Here is a 16,133-nt window from a genome sequence, read left to right on the forward strand (position 1 = left end):
TAACTTGGACATAACTTAGACATAACAAACAACAACAATGGAAGCTTCACAACTGTCATCTCAGGACTAATGGGACAACCAGGGGTGTTTCAACCACGAGTACTGAGGCATCGAAGTTTTGGAGAGTTGATGTCACTAGAGGTGGCCGCTGACAAGGAAGGAGTGGGGCTTATTAAGGGCAGAATGGACTCAATGCAAACAACAGAGAGAACCAATAGCACACGGATAAGGTCCCTCCCAACACTGACATTATAGGCAGATGAAACATACTCATTTTTCATTTCTTGGCTCAGAAGTGAAGGCAAATCAGTCATAATACTATCAACACCAAATACTGAGGCTAAAGGCCAAAAGCTATTGACCACCCACTGTGGACCGACCCTGTGCCAGGCTGTGGGAGCCCCCCTATGGACCAGGCAGCACCTCCACTTCCTGGAACCTTCTGTCTAGCAGAAAAGTCAGGCAAGTCACTCGAAGCTGGAATACAGAGCCCTGGGGACACACGCGACGTAGCCTGCAAATGTGGAAGTGTTGTCAAGGAAGGTTTTCTGGAGGAAATAAGGCTGATGATGAACTCTCAGCCCATGCAGAGGATGTTCACCAAGTGAATGGGGCAGGGAAGGCTAATGGGCAGATCTGCCAGAGGGAACAGCATGTGCAAAGGCCGGACTCACTCAGGAACGGCGGGCAGATGGTATGGCTGGACGCATGCTCCGGTGAAGACCTGGCAGGACAGAGGCAGGGGCAGGCCACGACACCCTGGGCAGAGCAGGAGGAAGCCTCTTTGGCCTGCTCCTCTGCCTCCAGGCTCTTCCTGTCTTAATCCAGCCCCACTGACTTCATTCACTGTGTCTTCACTCATAGATCAAGCTGATAGGTCCCTCCTGGGGCCCCACCATCCAACCTGGGCTTTGGAGCCTGCAGGGTTTCACAAGTTGGGGTCGGTGAGAGGTGTTGCATGCAGAGGGAGCTGGCAAACAAGGGTCTGGGAGGAGGGACAGTGCTTAGGAGAGGGGTACCATTCACTGGGGGAGATACGGGAATTGAGTTGGAAGCAGGCCATGGGGGCCTTGAACGGAGGTGAAGGTGGCTGCACTCTTTGCAGAAGTAATCAGCAACTGTCAGAGGAGCCAGAGATCTGACCCCCACCCCACCCCCACCACTGCGACTTCCCCGTGGGCAACCTCGGGTAAGTCACTCGTTCTCTAGCAGTAAGTGCAGCCCAGTGAGGGCTGGACAGGAAGACTGACTGTCGCCCACAATAACCCATTTCCACTTACACATGAGCAAGGCCCACCCCTAAGCCCCCACCCAGCAGGTGCACAAGATCAGGCACCTGCTGGCAGGTGTGTGTGTGTGGAAGATGAGAATGTCCCTGACCCGTGAAAAACCGGGACAAAGCCTCCCCTGGCATCTCTCCACGTGAAGCACACGCATCCCTGGTCAGGGTCCGGGTGTGAACGTCACCCCAAACGCCAGAGCTCCCAATGGTGAAGTGATTTGTCTCCTTCGTGGCTTCTGGCAAGATGGAAAGAAGCTCAATACAGTCTCCCTCCCAAGTCTGGCAGAAAGCAGAAAAGATGCGGTCTCCAGCAGAGAAGGTGCGCAACACCAGAAGACAGCCTTGCCACGCCCAGAGCATCAGTGACCCTCATCCAATCAGCGCTGACCATGGGGCAGCGCCACCCACGAGATGCTCAGGAGAGATCTCTGTGTTCCACGGTGAGTGAAAGTTGCTCAGTGGTGTCCGACTCTTTGCGACCCTACGGACTATACAGTCCACAGAATTCTCCAGGCCAGGATACTGGAGTGGGTAGCCTCTCCCTTCTCCAAGGGATCGTCCCAACTAGGGATCAAACCCAGGCCTCCCGCACTGCAGGGGGATTCTTTACCAGCTGAGCCACAAGGGAGGCCTGCATTCTGGGGGACCCTCTGGGAAATGAAATGCAAATTCTTCACAGGACATAAAAATTCTGGTGCAGTTATATGCAGAGGGATTAAAAAGGCCAGAGCCGCTGAATGGAGGCAACTCTGAGTAGAGTGGCCCAATGTTCCAGAGCTCTCAGATCATCCCAAAGTGTCCATCTTGGCTGCCAGTTATGCAGAGCTTATCCTGCTTCAGGCTGTAGGTGGATCCACCCCAGCTCTCCTCTCAGTTCAGTTCAGCAGTCGCTCAGTCATGTCTGACTCTTTGCGACCCCATGGACTGCAGCACGCCAGGCTTCCCTGTCCATCACCAACTCCTGGAGTTTACCCAAACTCATGTCCATCGAGTCAGTGATGCTATCCAACCATCTCATCCTATGCCGTCCCCTTCTCCTCCTGCCCTCAATCTTTTCCAGCATCAGGGTCTTTTCAAATGAGTCAGTTCTTCACATCAGGTGGCCAAAGTATTGAAGTTTCAGCCCTGATCGCTCAGAGCTAGAGACCCAGCCCTCTTTACTCTATCACTGTTTGCCAGGTACCCTTACTTAGACACTTCAGAGGCTTAGTGGCGGGGTTTGTGTTTTATTTGGGTCTCTCCTCTCTCAGATTGAAAGTTGCCATGGGCAGGGACCTAGCCACTCGTGTTCATGGGGTTATAGTTCCTTTCAGGGGCACACAGGAGGCCCTCAAAAGTGCACTGTCATTCTTTGTCATCAGATTGAGCTTCTTGTTTACAGAGGAGGAAACTGAAGCATGGAAAACATGTGACTCACTTGCCCAGGGCCACACACTTCACAAAGGCAAACCCACCAACCTCTGGAACAGCACTGTCCCCCAAAATACAATGGGAACCCCACATGCAATTTTAAACTTTCTAGTAGCCACATTAAAAAATGTAAACATAAACAAGTGACACTAATTTTAATAATACATTTCATGTAGCCAATATATCCAAAATGGTTCTGTTGTAATAAGTAATCAGTGTTCAAGTTATTACTGAGATCTTTCTCATTCTCTTTTTCCTACAAAGTCTTTGAAATTCAGACTATGTTTTCCACTCTCCAGGGCACGCGAGCATATGACTTAGGAGACTCATTCACAATTATTATGAGCACTACTTTTGGCACCACCACCAGCAGCAGCGCTAACTAACATCTGTTGTACACTGACAGGCTCTGGGCCGTCTGCACGGTTACTTCTGACTTCCACTCTAACCCCAAGGGCTTGGGACACAGGACTTTTCTCCATACTGAGCAGAAGAAAAAAGTGAAGCTCGGAAAGATTAAGAAACAGGCTCAAGATCACCAAGCTAGCAAGGTGAAGTTAATAAATTAACTCACATCTGACTCCAAGCAGTAACACTTATTTCCTGGGCACCTACTGCATGCCTACATCCTGCGCTGGGAGACAGAAAACATGCCAGATGAGGTTCCTGCCCTCGAAGTGCTTTCGGTCTAGCTTATGAGGACCAGGGCAATGATCACAAATGGGGAAACAAACCCACTTCAGATCTTGATGTCAGAAGCAACAGGGGGACGAAGGGGACAGTAACAGTGGAGGGGGCAGATGGGCATCTCCCAGGGAAGGGCAGGGAAGACCTCTCCAAAGAGGGGCAATTTAAGCTGACATGAAGGATGAGAAGAAGCCAGTTCTGGAGAGGGCAGGAGATGAAGAGGCCAGGAAGCAAGGGGCAGACCCAACTGCAAAGCATCTGGCACATTCCAGGAACACAGAGAAAGCTGGCTGGGCTCCCTGTGTGGTGCCAGCTGCCTCTCTGGGCCACTCGGGTGCCCCGTGCCGGCCCTCCTGCCTCTGGGTACTCCCACACTCTGGCTTGGAAAATGAGACATCAATAAACTGTTCTCCAGATGTCAAGAGCAAGTCAAGGCTGGAGGTCCCCAGCGCAGAGCTGGGCGTGGAGGACACGAGTGTCCGAACAGATGAATCAGTGAGTAATGGGAAGAGAGTGGTAAACACCAGAACAGAACCTTGGCAGCCAAGGCCCCAGGAAGAAAGTTTTTTAACACTTTAAGCCAGGCTTCAAACAGTCTGCACAACAGCCAAAAGGTGAAAACCACCTAAGTGTCCATCTGGAAACAATGAATGGGTCACAAAATGTGGTCCATCGGAACATTACTCAGCCTTAAAAAGGAGTGAAGTACGGATGCATGCTATGACCTGGATGAATCTTGAGGGCATCACGCTGAGTGAAAGAAGCCAGACCCAAAAGGCCACACACTATATATTAGTCCGTATATGTGAAATTCCACAATAGGGGAATCAGACAAACACAAGGCCGGTGGGTGGTTGCCAAAGGCTGCAGGAGGGGAGGGGTTTTCCTTGGGGGTGATGAGTGTTTTTAAACCCACAGAGGTGTTGGCTGTACAACACTGTGAATATATTAATGCTAAATGCCACTGACTTGTATATTTTAACATGGCTAATCTTGAAGTCCAGCTCAGCTTTAAAAAGGAGAGGGGAAAGGAGGAAAAAAAGAATTATTTTGACAGAAGAGTCAGGTGGTGATTCTGTTAAATAAAATAAAACCCCATGTCTCAGAAAGCAGGCAGGAGTGATCAGCCTCCAGAAGTACCAGAATAGAAATGGAAAAAAGAGAAGATGGACTTTCCGAAGCTAAAAGAAGCAGAAAGCGACTTTACCGGATCACTCTCGCCTCCACTATTTGTTGCTGTTCAGTCACTCAGTTGTGTCCGACTCCACGACCCCATGGACAGCAGCACGCCTCCACTGCAGATGCCTGTAATCCTCAGGGTCTGTCCCGCAAGGGAAACAGGACACTCCTGGTGGTGTGCCCCACTCCCCCCAGCCCTGAGGAAGGGACCAGGGCCCAGTCCAGGGCTCCTGTATCAAAATGCAGCCGAGATGGAGGCTCGGGGGCCAGCAGGCCGAGCCAGTGCATCCCCTGACCTGGCACACACAAGGGCATTACTGCCACGATGGGCGGCCCTTGGCAGCCCTGGGATGGCCGCAACAGAACCTCCTTTCATTCCCTAGAGTGGCCCTTCAGCCAAGTCTGGGCCACAGGGGAGAAAGGACAGCAGGAAACCTGCATCCACACAGCACACAGGTCCCCTGAGGTCTAGTTGGGGGCTTTAGGATACACCAAGGGTCCTGTGGATGATTCCAGGATCTGGAGAGGATAAAGGAAACACCATGAGCCACGCAGAGAGGACAGACTGACCTCACACCTGTTTCAGGTGTGGCTGTTCCAGGGACAGCATCATAGATACTATCCAGAGCATGAGGCTCTTCACCTCTGTTCTTTATTTCCTCCTCGCACCCACGTGGTCGGCAGGGACAGGGACTGGGGCTATGCACATTTCACAAATGAGGCCACTGAGCCCCAGAGGGTTCAAAGGGTACAGACGATCATCCACGGTCAGTATGTTGCAGAGCCAGCATTCATTCAATCCCAAGGCTTCCAGCAAAGCCTCCTGTGCTAAATTATAATGCTGCTGATGCTTGCTTTATTCTACAAAACTCCCACAAGGCAGGAGGGGGTCATGGTTAAGAACGTGACCTGCCAGTTTGGGAAGACAGAAAAGTGCTGAAGATGGATGCTGATGGTGGTTACACAACACTGTGAGGTATTCAATGCCACTGGACTATATGGACATATTTTAAACAAAGATATTTTAAGAAGTCATCAGGTACCGGGACATTAAGAAATTGTGGGATCGAAATTTTTTAAAATAGGTATCATACAGAACCACATTCTCTGAACATGTGTAAGATTCAATTAGCAGCTAACAAAAAACATAAATTATCCCCCTCTTCAAAAAAAAGAAAATAACATGGGCTGCCAGTTTTGTGACCCTGGGTAGGCTTCAGAGCCTCTATGTGCCCACCAATAAAATGAGAAATGTAAACATCTTCCTCTGGGGTTGTGTCCAAGTGAAAATCACTCAGTCGTGTCCGACTCTGTGGCCCCATGGACTATACAGTTCATGGAATTCTCCAGGCCAGAATACTGGAGTGGGTAGCCTTTCCCTTCTCCAGGGGCTCTTCCCAACCCAGGGATTGAACCCAGGTCTCCTGTATTGCAGGCAGATTCTTTACCAGCTGAGCCACAAGGGAAGCCCAAGAATACTGGAGTGGGTAGCCTATGCCTTCTCCAGTGGATTTTCCTGACCCAGGAATCGAACCGGGGTCTCCAACATTGCAGGCAGATACTTTACCAACTGAGCTATCAGGGAAGGCCCTGGGGCTGTGTCCAGGACTGGGTGAACTCAAACCAGGGAGACAGCACAGACCACGGGCAGCAAACTTCTGCAAAGGGCCAGGTAGTAAATGTTTGACTTGACAGATGTCTGCCCCAACTGCCCAACTCTGCCAGTACAGGGCAGAAGCAGCCATAGACGACAGGTACACAAACTGGCATGGCTGTGTGCCAATAAAACTTTATTTACAACGTCCAGCACCGGGTGGATGAGCCGGAGCTTGCGGATAGTCTGGCACTTGGTAAGTACTCAGGCAATGTTAATAGCTACCATTAAGGAAAACAGCATTTGTCTCAATTCACGTCCGTAGACCTCAGTGAGAGGAACAGTATTCCCTGTGGTTCTGAAAATAAATACTATCACCAAAGACAAGAGCAGAGCCCTGCTCCCCACTAGGGAGCTGGCTCCTCCCTCACTCTGAGAACCCCAGTGCCCTTCCTCTGCCGCCCCGTGCGGGATAAATGGCATCAGTCCTGTTTGACTCTTTGCAACTCTATGGACCATAGCCAGTCAGGCTCCTCTGTCCATGCGGTTCTCCAGCCAAGAATGCTGGAGGGGGTTGCCACGCCCTCCTCCAGGGGATCTTCCCAATCCAGGGATTCAACCCACCTCTCTTATGTCTCCTGCATTGGCAGGCAGGTTCTTTACCACTGGCGCCACCTGGGAAGCCCCGCTGCTGGGTACCAGCACGTTAATTCTGTCCTGGTAATTAATCCCTCTTGGGCGATGCCCTGCAAGTGCTAGTGCCCCTTCCCACCCGCTACAGGCGAGGCTCCTGACCCCTGCCCCTCACACCATGAGGACCCCAGGACCCCCTTCCTGGCCCTTGCCCCTCACTGCTGACCCACAGGGCCTGGGCTGTCCCTCTGGCTTTGGAAAGGCATAAGCCAGAAAACATTTCCCAAAGGCATTGAGCGCTAGAGTGACAAGCCAAGGTCCCTCTGGTGGCCAGCCTGCAGGCCTTTTTCTGAGCCTCAGGCTACAGCAACACCAACAGCTACTACTGGCTTTAAGGTAACGTGTTTCTATTAAAAGCACTAAGAAGGCTCTTCTGATCGATTTCTCACACCAGTCCTGTAGGAAAGTTGTCTTTCTGTTATAGGAATCGGCGTGCTTCATGGAGCAACACCTAAACTCTGGAGGGAGACCATCCCCCACCCCCACCACTGCTTAATTCTTCCAGCTCCATCTCCAGATACAGCCCCTGACAAAGGGTTTCACGCAATCCTGACCTTGCCTGCTGCTGGGCAGTTTAAATTAAGATAATTCATGGCAGGAGTGGGAGTTTAAGCAACCACAGAGAGCTGTTTTCCTTCAGGGAACATCACGAGAAAGGAACTGAGCACAGAGAGGTTAAGTGACTTGCCCAAGGTCACACAGCCAGTAGGATCTGAGCTGGTTCTCAGGGCAGGTCCTCTAACTCAGCCCTGTTCCTTCACAGCCCACCTCACCCAGCTGGTAGCCGCAGCCTACGACCACTATTTTCATTAAGGGTTTTCCCTAAAACAGGGAACCAACCAACAAGGAACTACTATACAGCACAGAGAACTAGGCTCAATATCTCGTAATAACCTAGAATGGAAAATAATCTGAAATATATATAACTGAATCATGGTGCTGCACATCTGAAACTAACATAACAATGTAAATCAACTGTATTTCAATAACTTTTTTTAAAAAAAGAGTTTTCTTAAGAATTGGATGGAGATGACTATAACCGCTACACTCCAGCAGTGAGCAGGAAAAAGTCCAGACAAAAGAGGCATCGGAGGATCTTCTCTGGGGCCAGTGGCCTCTGAGTTCAAGATTTTGGCACCACTGTCAGCAGCTTCTCACACAAGTCTGCACAGTTGGAATGTCAACATGGCACCCATCCCCTTCATCTTTCATTCCTGCTTATTGAATATTTAGTTTATTGGCCTGATGATGTTAGCTTGGGAAGGACAAAGAGGGTGAGGGCCTTTAACCAGGGCATTTACTCTGTGACAATGCTAAAGGGTTTATTTTTCCAAATCACGTATCACACATTCCTTCATCATCATATTGTGGCTGTTCAGTCACTAAGTCGTGTCCAACTCTTTGGGACCACATGGACTGCAGCATGCCAGGCCTCCCTGTCTCTCACCATCTCCCAGAGTTTGCCCAAGTTCATGTCCATTGAATTATCATCATGAACACTTATTTAAGTGACTCGGATGCCCAGAGACCACACTTCTGACCCCCACACCAATTCAGCCAATGACGGACCACTGCCCTTATTTGCATAGGAAATAGAGGCTCAGAAGGTTAATCCTCTTGCCCAAGATCACACAGTTGTCAACAACAGGATACCGATGAGCACAGCTTCAGGAGCCCAGCAGGTTGGTCCAACCACAGTGGGGAAGGAGGCAGAGAAAGAACCAGGATACACCCCAGACTCTTATGTCTCCTGCATTGGCAAGCGGATCCTTTAACACTTAGAGAAACAAATCACAGCACGCAGGGGCAACTGCTGCTGGTTGATGCCGTCCTCAGAAATGGTTCCTTCTGCTGCTCATCTCCCAGCCCCAGCGTGCTCTGTGCACTAAGGAATCAGGCTCCAGGGGCCTCCCTGGTGGCTTGGTGGTAAAGAATCCACCTGCCAACGCAGGAGACATGGGTTCGATCCCTGGACCAGGAAGATTCCACATGCAGCGGAACAGCTAGGCCCAGGCGCTACAGCTATTGAGCCTGTGCTCTTGAGCCCAGGAAGGAACCGCAACTACTGGAACCCACGCACCCTAGAGTCTGTGCTCCACAAGAAGAGAAGCCACTACAAGAGGTCCGTGCACCAGAACTGGAGAGTAATCCCAACTCTCTTCAACTCGAGAAAAGCCCTCACAGCAATGACGACCCAGCACAGCCAAAAATAAATTTATAAAGAAAAAAAAAAAGGGCTCCATCCTGCCTCCTCCTCGTGAAGCCTTCAGGTCGGGGGAAGGGAGCTGTCATGCTCTCTCTGCACGTGTCTCTCTTATAGCGCTGACAGTACAGGTACCTCCCCAGAAAGACAGAGCCCCACCAAACAGGTGCTGCCTCTCACATCTCACTGTGCCTCTCATCTCTGATGGGCAAGGTCTTCTTAAGGAAAAATGACATAAATATTACACAATGTACGGATATAAGGTTCTGCGAGAGCTAAGTGTGTGTGAGTCGCTCAGTGGTGTCCGGCTCTTTACAACCCCAGGGACTGTAGTCAGCCAGACTTTTCTGTCCATGAAGTTCTCCAGGCAAGAATACTGGAGTGGGTACCCTTTCCCTTCTCCAGGGGATCTTCCCAACCCAGGGATCAAACCCAGGTCTCCTGCACTGCAGGCGGATTCTTTCATCGCCTGAGCCAGCAGAGACGTGAGAGATAAGAGACCCACACAATCTGAGCAGAATCGAGGAACACCACAAGACGTAACATGAGAGCTGGGCCTTGTCGTATGAATAGGAGTTCTCCAGACACACAAAGGAGGGGAACCTTTTTGGAGAAAACACAGCCCGTGGGGAAACACTAAATGTGAAGACACACCAGGGGACACAGAGGTGGCGTGTGTGCCTGAAACAGTGTGGCAGGGAGAGAGAGAGGTGGTCCAGGCAAGCTGGGGTGGGAAGAACTTGTGAGGGGGTCATGGAGGCAGGGGGAGCTGTAGGTGGTTTGTGGAGGAGGAAAAATGGCAATGAATTCATTTGCTGGACCCACATTCTGACCCTTTTGAGCTTCTCACTAGGATAAGACTCAAGGCAAGAGTGACCCCACCCACCCACCCCAGACTCTGAACAGGGATGTTTAACATTACAAACCACATGCAGGAGTCTCAACAACAAAAGCTTTGCAATCATCCATTAGCCTCCATCGAGCTGTACAAAACAAAAAGATTGCTCAGACCAGTGGGTCTCCAGGAGTTAACAAATGTCCTGCTGGACAAGCATCCTAGGGGCAGGAAGGGGGAGGGGGGGCTCCTAACCACCCCATCCCATCTCCAAATCTGCCCCTCCTCCTCATCCATTCCGGCTCAGGGGAGAGCCACCCATCTGCCCAAGGCCCTGGAGAAGAAACCAGCCCCTTCCTATAGCCTCGGCCCCCACCAGTGGGTCACCCTGAGATGGGAGGCGGGACGCCCTTAGGCCTGATATTTACTCTCGGTGACTCCCCCTGTGAGGGGCTGAGGCTGCCTGCACCCCACTCCAGGACCTCTTCGTCTGATCAGGGAGGCGGAGGCTATCGGATAGGACGGCAGCGTGTCCAGCCCTGTCATACAGGGACACTCAGGCGGGTGATGGGGGGGGGGGGTCAGCCCGCCAGACTCTCCCTGCCTTGTTCTAGAACTGTCTAGTTGAAGGAAGGATGTTCCCGGAGAGGGAACAAGCAAAGGCCAAGGACAGTGTGCCTGTGAGTGTGCAAGAAAGGGGTGGGGGTGGCGGAGGAAGACCAGGGTTAGATACAGTATCTCTGGAGCTTACAGAACTGGGCAGAGGCTGGCGCAGAGCCCAGGCCGCCCCAGACGTCCGGAGAAGGGCAGACCAGAGTGTGTGGGGAAGGGTGGTGCTGGCGGTGTGTACGCGGGAGGTGGGGGTGGAGGGTGGGTGGTGGCTGCTTTTAGGTAAAAGGCTCCAGCGTGGGAAGCAGCCTCTATCAGGGATGACAAGACCGGATCCTCAGGAGGGTGGAGTGATGGAGCGATGGAGCGAAGGGGCCAGGGGGTGAAGGCGCGGCAGGCCCGAGAGGCCGCTGGCCTGAACGCAGGGCATCCGGCAAGGTGCCGGGCCCCGCGGGAGCCAATCCCTGTGCGCCATCTCCGGAGGCCGAGTGCGCCCAGGGCGCGCCGGCCAGGCGGGAGGGTGGGTACCAGCCTTTCTTCGCGTTTCTCCAGCCTCCTCCCCGGCGCCCACGTGGGCGGAGCAGCGTGGGGGTGTGCAGTGCGTGGGGTGGGGCTGCCTCGCCCTCCCGGCCCCCAGCCTCTAAGGCGCGGCCCCGGGGTTCCATCCTCTGGGCCATCTCTCCCGGCTGAGATCCGGGGGACCCAGACCTACTCAGTGGGTGGGACATCCAGGGAACCGGCCGACCACGCCCCCCCATCCCCCGCGCCACTCCCGGGAGGCACCCGGTGGGTCCCCATCCCCCTCCACAGATTGGGGGCGGAATGGGAAGAGGAGTGGAAATGGGGGTGGCGTGAGGAAGAGAGGCGGGGGAAGCGTCTGTAGGGAGGCGACGCAGAGTCCTCCGGACGGGATACGCCGCAGGGGGATTTGGAGGGGAGTGGGGGATGGGAAGGAAAGGGTGGGGGACCTCGGAGGTGAAATGCGAAAGTGGCAGCGGTATCAAAGGGGGCGCGAAGGCTAAAGGAGGGGAGAGGCAGGTGGGTGACGGGGCGGGGCGGCACCGGTCACTGCCTCCCTTGCCACTGTGCCAGCCCCATCGATCGCGGGGTCCGCGGGTTCCCTTTGGCCAGCGCGCGCCTCCCGCCCCCCGGCGCACCTGTACCCACCTGCTCGGTGCTCAGGCCCGAGCCGGGCAGCAGCAGCAGCAGCAGCAGCGGGCGTAGCGAGCGCAGCCCCGCACCGCATCCTCCGGCCGCCCCCTCCCCGCCCTGAGCTTACGCTGCCACCGCCCCCGCCTTAAAAAGGACAAAACGGAACGGAAGAAGGATTCATGCAAAATTTAAAAAAAAAAAATCGAAAGAAGCAAATGAGGAAGAGGGGCTGATGCGCGCGTGGCTCGGCTGGGCGAGGGGCGAGGTGCAGCGACGCCGGGTGACCGAGCTCCGGGCAGCCGGCCGGCGCGTGCCGCACACTCCCGGCTGCAGCTCGCTCCGCCGCCAGCCGCCAGGCTCGCAGCGCGGCCCCGCCCCTCACCCGGGGCGCCCCTCCGGTTGGCCCGTCCTCCTGCCAGTCAGAGGGGAGGCCCGGCGCTTGCCCCGCCCCAGCCTGGGGCCGTTGCCGGGAGCTGTTCTGCCGCCAGGAGGAGAGTTTCGAGGAGGCCTGAGTTTGCGCAGTGGACCCGGCTACTTGTGCCCCGGAGGGGCCGGGGTCCCGCTGCTGAGCTCCTCCAAGCGAGCAGCTCTGCCGCCGGCTGAGTCGAAGGTGCTGTTGCAGGCAGACGGCTCCGCCTAGAGCTAAGGGCCCCGGGAAACTCGTCCCTGGCCTCAGGGGGTTCACACCCATTTTGGAGGGGGTGTACATCACCTGGAACTGCGGCTGTCTGCCATCCAGGGTCTGGAAGACACAACCAGAGATAGCAATCTGAAGGTCAGGGGTTAAAGGGAAATACTGACGGTGTCACAGCCAGCAGGTGGCACAAACTTCGCGACTAGGCAAAAGAGCATCACCCAACAGTAGTAAAATGGACCATGTGATGTCCAGCTGAGGCTTGAAGGAAGGGTAGGATTTAGTTAGGCAAAGATTCATTCATTCGCTGTCGTTTTATCTCCTTTCGTTCATCTCCTTTCGCTTGATCTCTTTGCAGTCGAAAGGGACTCGCGAGGGTCTTCTCCAGCACCACGATTTGAAAGCATCAGTTCTTCGGCGCTCAGCCTTCTTTATGGTTCAACTCTCACATATTGTTACATATCTGAGAATCCAGAGTGTGTGGGATGGGAAGGTGGGCAGAAGCCAGCACATGCAGGTTACAAGAAAGAATTTGTTTATCCTGAGACTATCTCACCAGGGAAGGTGGTCTGTAGGACCACTGTCAGATTTGTGCAAGTATACACATCAGGATAAGCTATGTGAAGCCCAAGTAACAAATGAACCCAAATATCACCATCTTATTTCTTGCTCACATCCTACCTGAACCAGCAGGATGCTCTGCTGGCTCTAGTCAGTCAGGAGCCCAAGCTGAAACCGTGTACCCATAATATTCTTGGCACTTTGAATGAAACGTGGCAAATTTTACCAGCTTTTAAAGCTTCCACTTGGAAGAGACATATCACTTTGCCTTATGGCTCATTGGCTAAAACAAGTCATCAGCCATGCCTGACTTGAATCAGGGTGGGAAGTGCAGACCTCCCATGTTCCCAGTAGACCTGGAATATCTGTGAACAGATCTAAGACTCATTAACAGATACACTGGCTGTCTATGAATTTCAGACTGAAAAGGCAAGTGGAGATCAAAGAGGTGCGTGGGCATAGCTTCCTGACAAGGGAAGAGGAGCATCAGAGAGGGTCAGGCAGTTCTTGGCAAGACTTACTCAATGCTTTGTCAAGAGGCACCCAGAGAGTGGAGGTACTGGGGTAGGGCTTGGTGTTATGAGTTGAATTGAGTTCCAAAAAAACCAAACATCGAGGTTCTAACTCCCAGTGTCTCAAAATGTGACCTTTTTTGGAAATAAAGTCATACAGATTCATTAGTTAAAATGAGGTTGTCCTGGACTTTCCTGGTTGTCCAGTGGTTTGGGAATCCATCTACCAGTTCAGGGTACACAGGTTCGACCCCCTGGTCCAAGAAGATTCTGCATGCCAAGGGGCAATTGAACCTGTATGCCACAACTGCTGAAACCTGTACACTCTAGAATCTGTGCTCCACAAGAGAAGCCACTGCAGTGAGAAGCCTGTGCATCTGAACTAGGTAAGGAACCCACCTGCAATGCAGGAGACCCCAGTTTGATTCCCGGGTCGGAAAGATTCGCTGAAGAAGGGATAGGCTACCCACTCCAGTATTCTTGGTGTTCTCTGGTGGCTCAGCTGGTCAAGAATCCACCTGCAATGCAGGAGACCTGGGTTCAATCCCTGAGTTGGGAAGATCCCCTGAAAAAGGGAATGGCTACCTACTCGAGTATTTTGGCCTGGAGAATTCCATGGTCCATATAGTCCATGGGGTTGCAAAGAGTCAGACACGACTGAGCAGCTTTCACTTTCACTTTCTTGCCTGCTCACTGCAGCTAGAGAAAGTCCGTGTACAGCATCGAAGACCTAGCACAGTCATACATAAATAAATAATCTTTTTTTAAATGAGGTTGTATTGAGGTGGAGTGGTCCTTAATCCAATATGTCTGGAGTTCTTATTCAAAGGAGGTTTAGATGCAGAGACACACACAGGGAGAACGTCGTGTGAACGTGAAGGCAGAAAACGGGGTGATGCATCAGTATGCCAAGGAACGCCAAAGATTGACAGCAAGTCCCCAGAAGCTAGGAGAAAGCCCTGGAATAGACCTTTCCCTGGCACCTCCAGAGGGTGCATGGCCATGCTGACACCTTGATCTCAGACTTCTAGCTTCCAGAACTGAAAAACAATCAATTTCTCTTGTTTAAGCCATTTAGCTTGGGGTACCTTGATACATGTATATTAGTTAGGGGTCATGTTTGACTGTGAGTAATCAAAATGCGGATATACAGTGGCTTAAACAAACTAAGTATTTTTTTCTCACTCAGGAAGAAACCCAAAGGTAAACCTCCCTGATTTTATCCTCTTTCACTCCTTCATCCTCAACACATACTTTTCTTCCTCAGAGTATCTTCATGGTGGCAAGATGGCAGCCCTTCCCCCAACACTAATAAGTCAAGACCAAAGGGCAGGGCAAAAGGCATATCTCAGCTGAGCTGGCTCCCTTTAACCACTTTCCTGGAAACTCTTCTCGGAGACTTCTTTTTTTTTTTAATTAATTTTTTAATTGAAGTATAATTGCTTTACAATTTGTATTAGTCTCTGCTATACAATAAAGTGAATCAGTTATATGTATGCATACACCCCCTCCCTCTTGGGCCTCCCTGCCACCCCTCCAATCCCACCCCTCTAGGTTATCGCAGAGCCCCGAGCTGAGCTCCTTGCCCTGTATGGTAACGTCCCACTAGCTAGCTATTTTACACTTGTGTGTTAGTTGCTCAGTCATGTCCGACTCTCAGCGACCCCATGGGCTCCCCGCCAAGGCTTCTCTGCCCGTGGGATTCTCCAGGCAAGATTACTGGAGTGGGTTGCCATTTCCTCCTCCAGGGGATCGTCCCGACTCAGGGATTAAACCCGGGTATCCTGCATTGCAGGCAGATGCTTTACTGTCTGAGCTGCTAGGGAAGCCCAGTAATGTCAATACTACCCTGTCAATTCATCCTACTCTCTCCTTCTTCACTGTCCACAGTCCATTCTCTGTGTCTGTGTCCCTACTCCTGTCCTGCAAATAGGGTCATCAGTAGCGTTTTTCTAGATTCCATATATATGCAATAATATTCAATATTTGTTTTTCTCTTTCTGACTTGCTTCACTCTATAGGACAGACTCTAGGGTCATCCACATCACTACAATGCCCCCAGTTTCATTCCTTTTTGATGGCTGAGTAATATTCCATTGTCTATATGATCTACCAGGTCGGTATCACAAGGCCACCCCTGGCTTCTTGAAAATTAGAAGAAAAAAAAATTAAGGAAGGTCCATTGTTGCCTGAAACAAAATCAGGGTTCCGTTGGTAAGGAATTGGGGAGAGGATTCTGAGTGGGCAGCTAGCAGTGGTGGACCAGGTTTCATAGCACCTGGAGCTTTCACAATTTTGGAGGTTCTCTTTAAGAAAAAGAAATTTTAAAATTATATAACAAAACTAGGTACAAGAGTGAACATTTCTTTAGAATAAAAAATCAGAACAAATGTTTAAATGTTTTATGTTGTCAGTTATCACATGCAATATAAAATCCAGGAAATAAGATAATAATTTTTTATAAATTTATTTATTTTTAACTGAGGATAATTGCTTTACATATCATGTTGCTCTCTGCCACACAGCATCATGAATCCCATAGGTATACATATGTTCCCTCTTTCTTGAACCTCCTTCCCATCTCCCACTCCTTCCCAACCCTCTAGGTTGTTACAGAGCGCTGGTTTGAGCTCCCTGAGTTATGTAGCAAATTCCCATTAGCTATCTCTTTTAGATATGTTAGCGTATATGTTTCCATGTTACATTCTCCATTTGTCCCAACCTCTCCTTCCTCCCCTCTGTAAGTTATAATAATTTTTAACTAACTAATGCTCACCTTTAT

General features: G+C 51.5%; 1 protein-coding gene across 1 annotated transcript in view; it reads right to left on the bottom strand.

Annotated features, from left to right (window-relative positions):
• Positions 1-11,675, bottom strand: part of JAKMIP1 (janus kinase and microtubule interacting protein 1) — a 148,515-nt gene extending 136,840 nt beyond the window's left edge. The window contains exon 1 of the mRNA XM_065914058.1: positions 11,660-11,675. The gene's annotated coding sequence lies outside the window, so the exon portion shown is untranslated. The remainder of the gene's footprint in view (positions 1-11,659) is intronic.
• Positions 11,676-16,133: the final 4,458 nt, after the last annotated feature.

This window comes from Muntiacus reevesi, chromosome 22 (assembly GCF_963930625.1).
Source record: "Muntiacus reevesi chromosome 22, mMunRee1.1, whole genome shotgun sequence".
Lineage (NCBI taxonomy): Eukaryota > Metazoa > Chordata > Mammalia > Artiodactyla > Cervidae > Muntiacus > Muntiacus reevesi.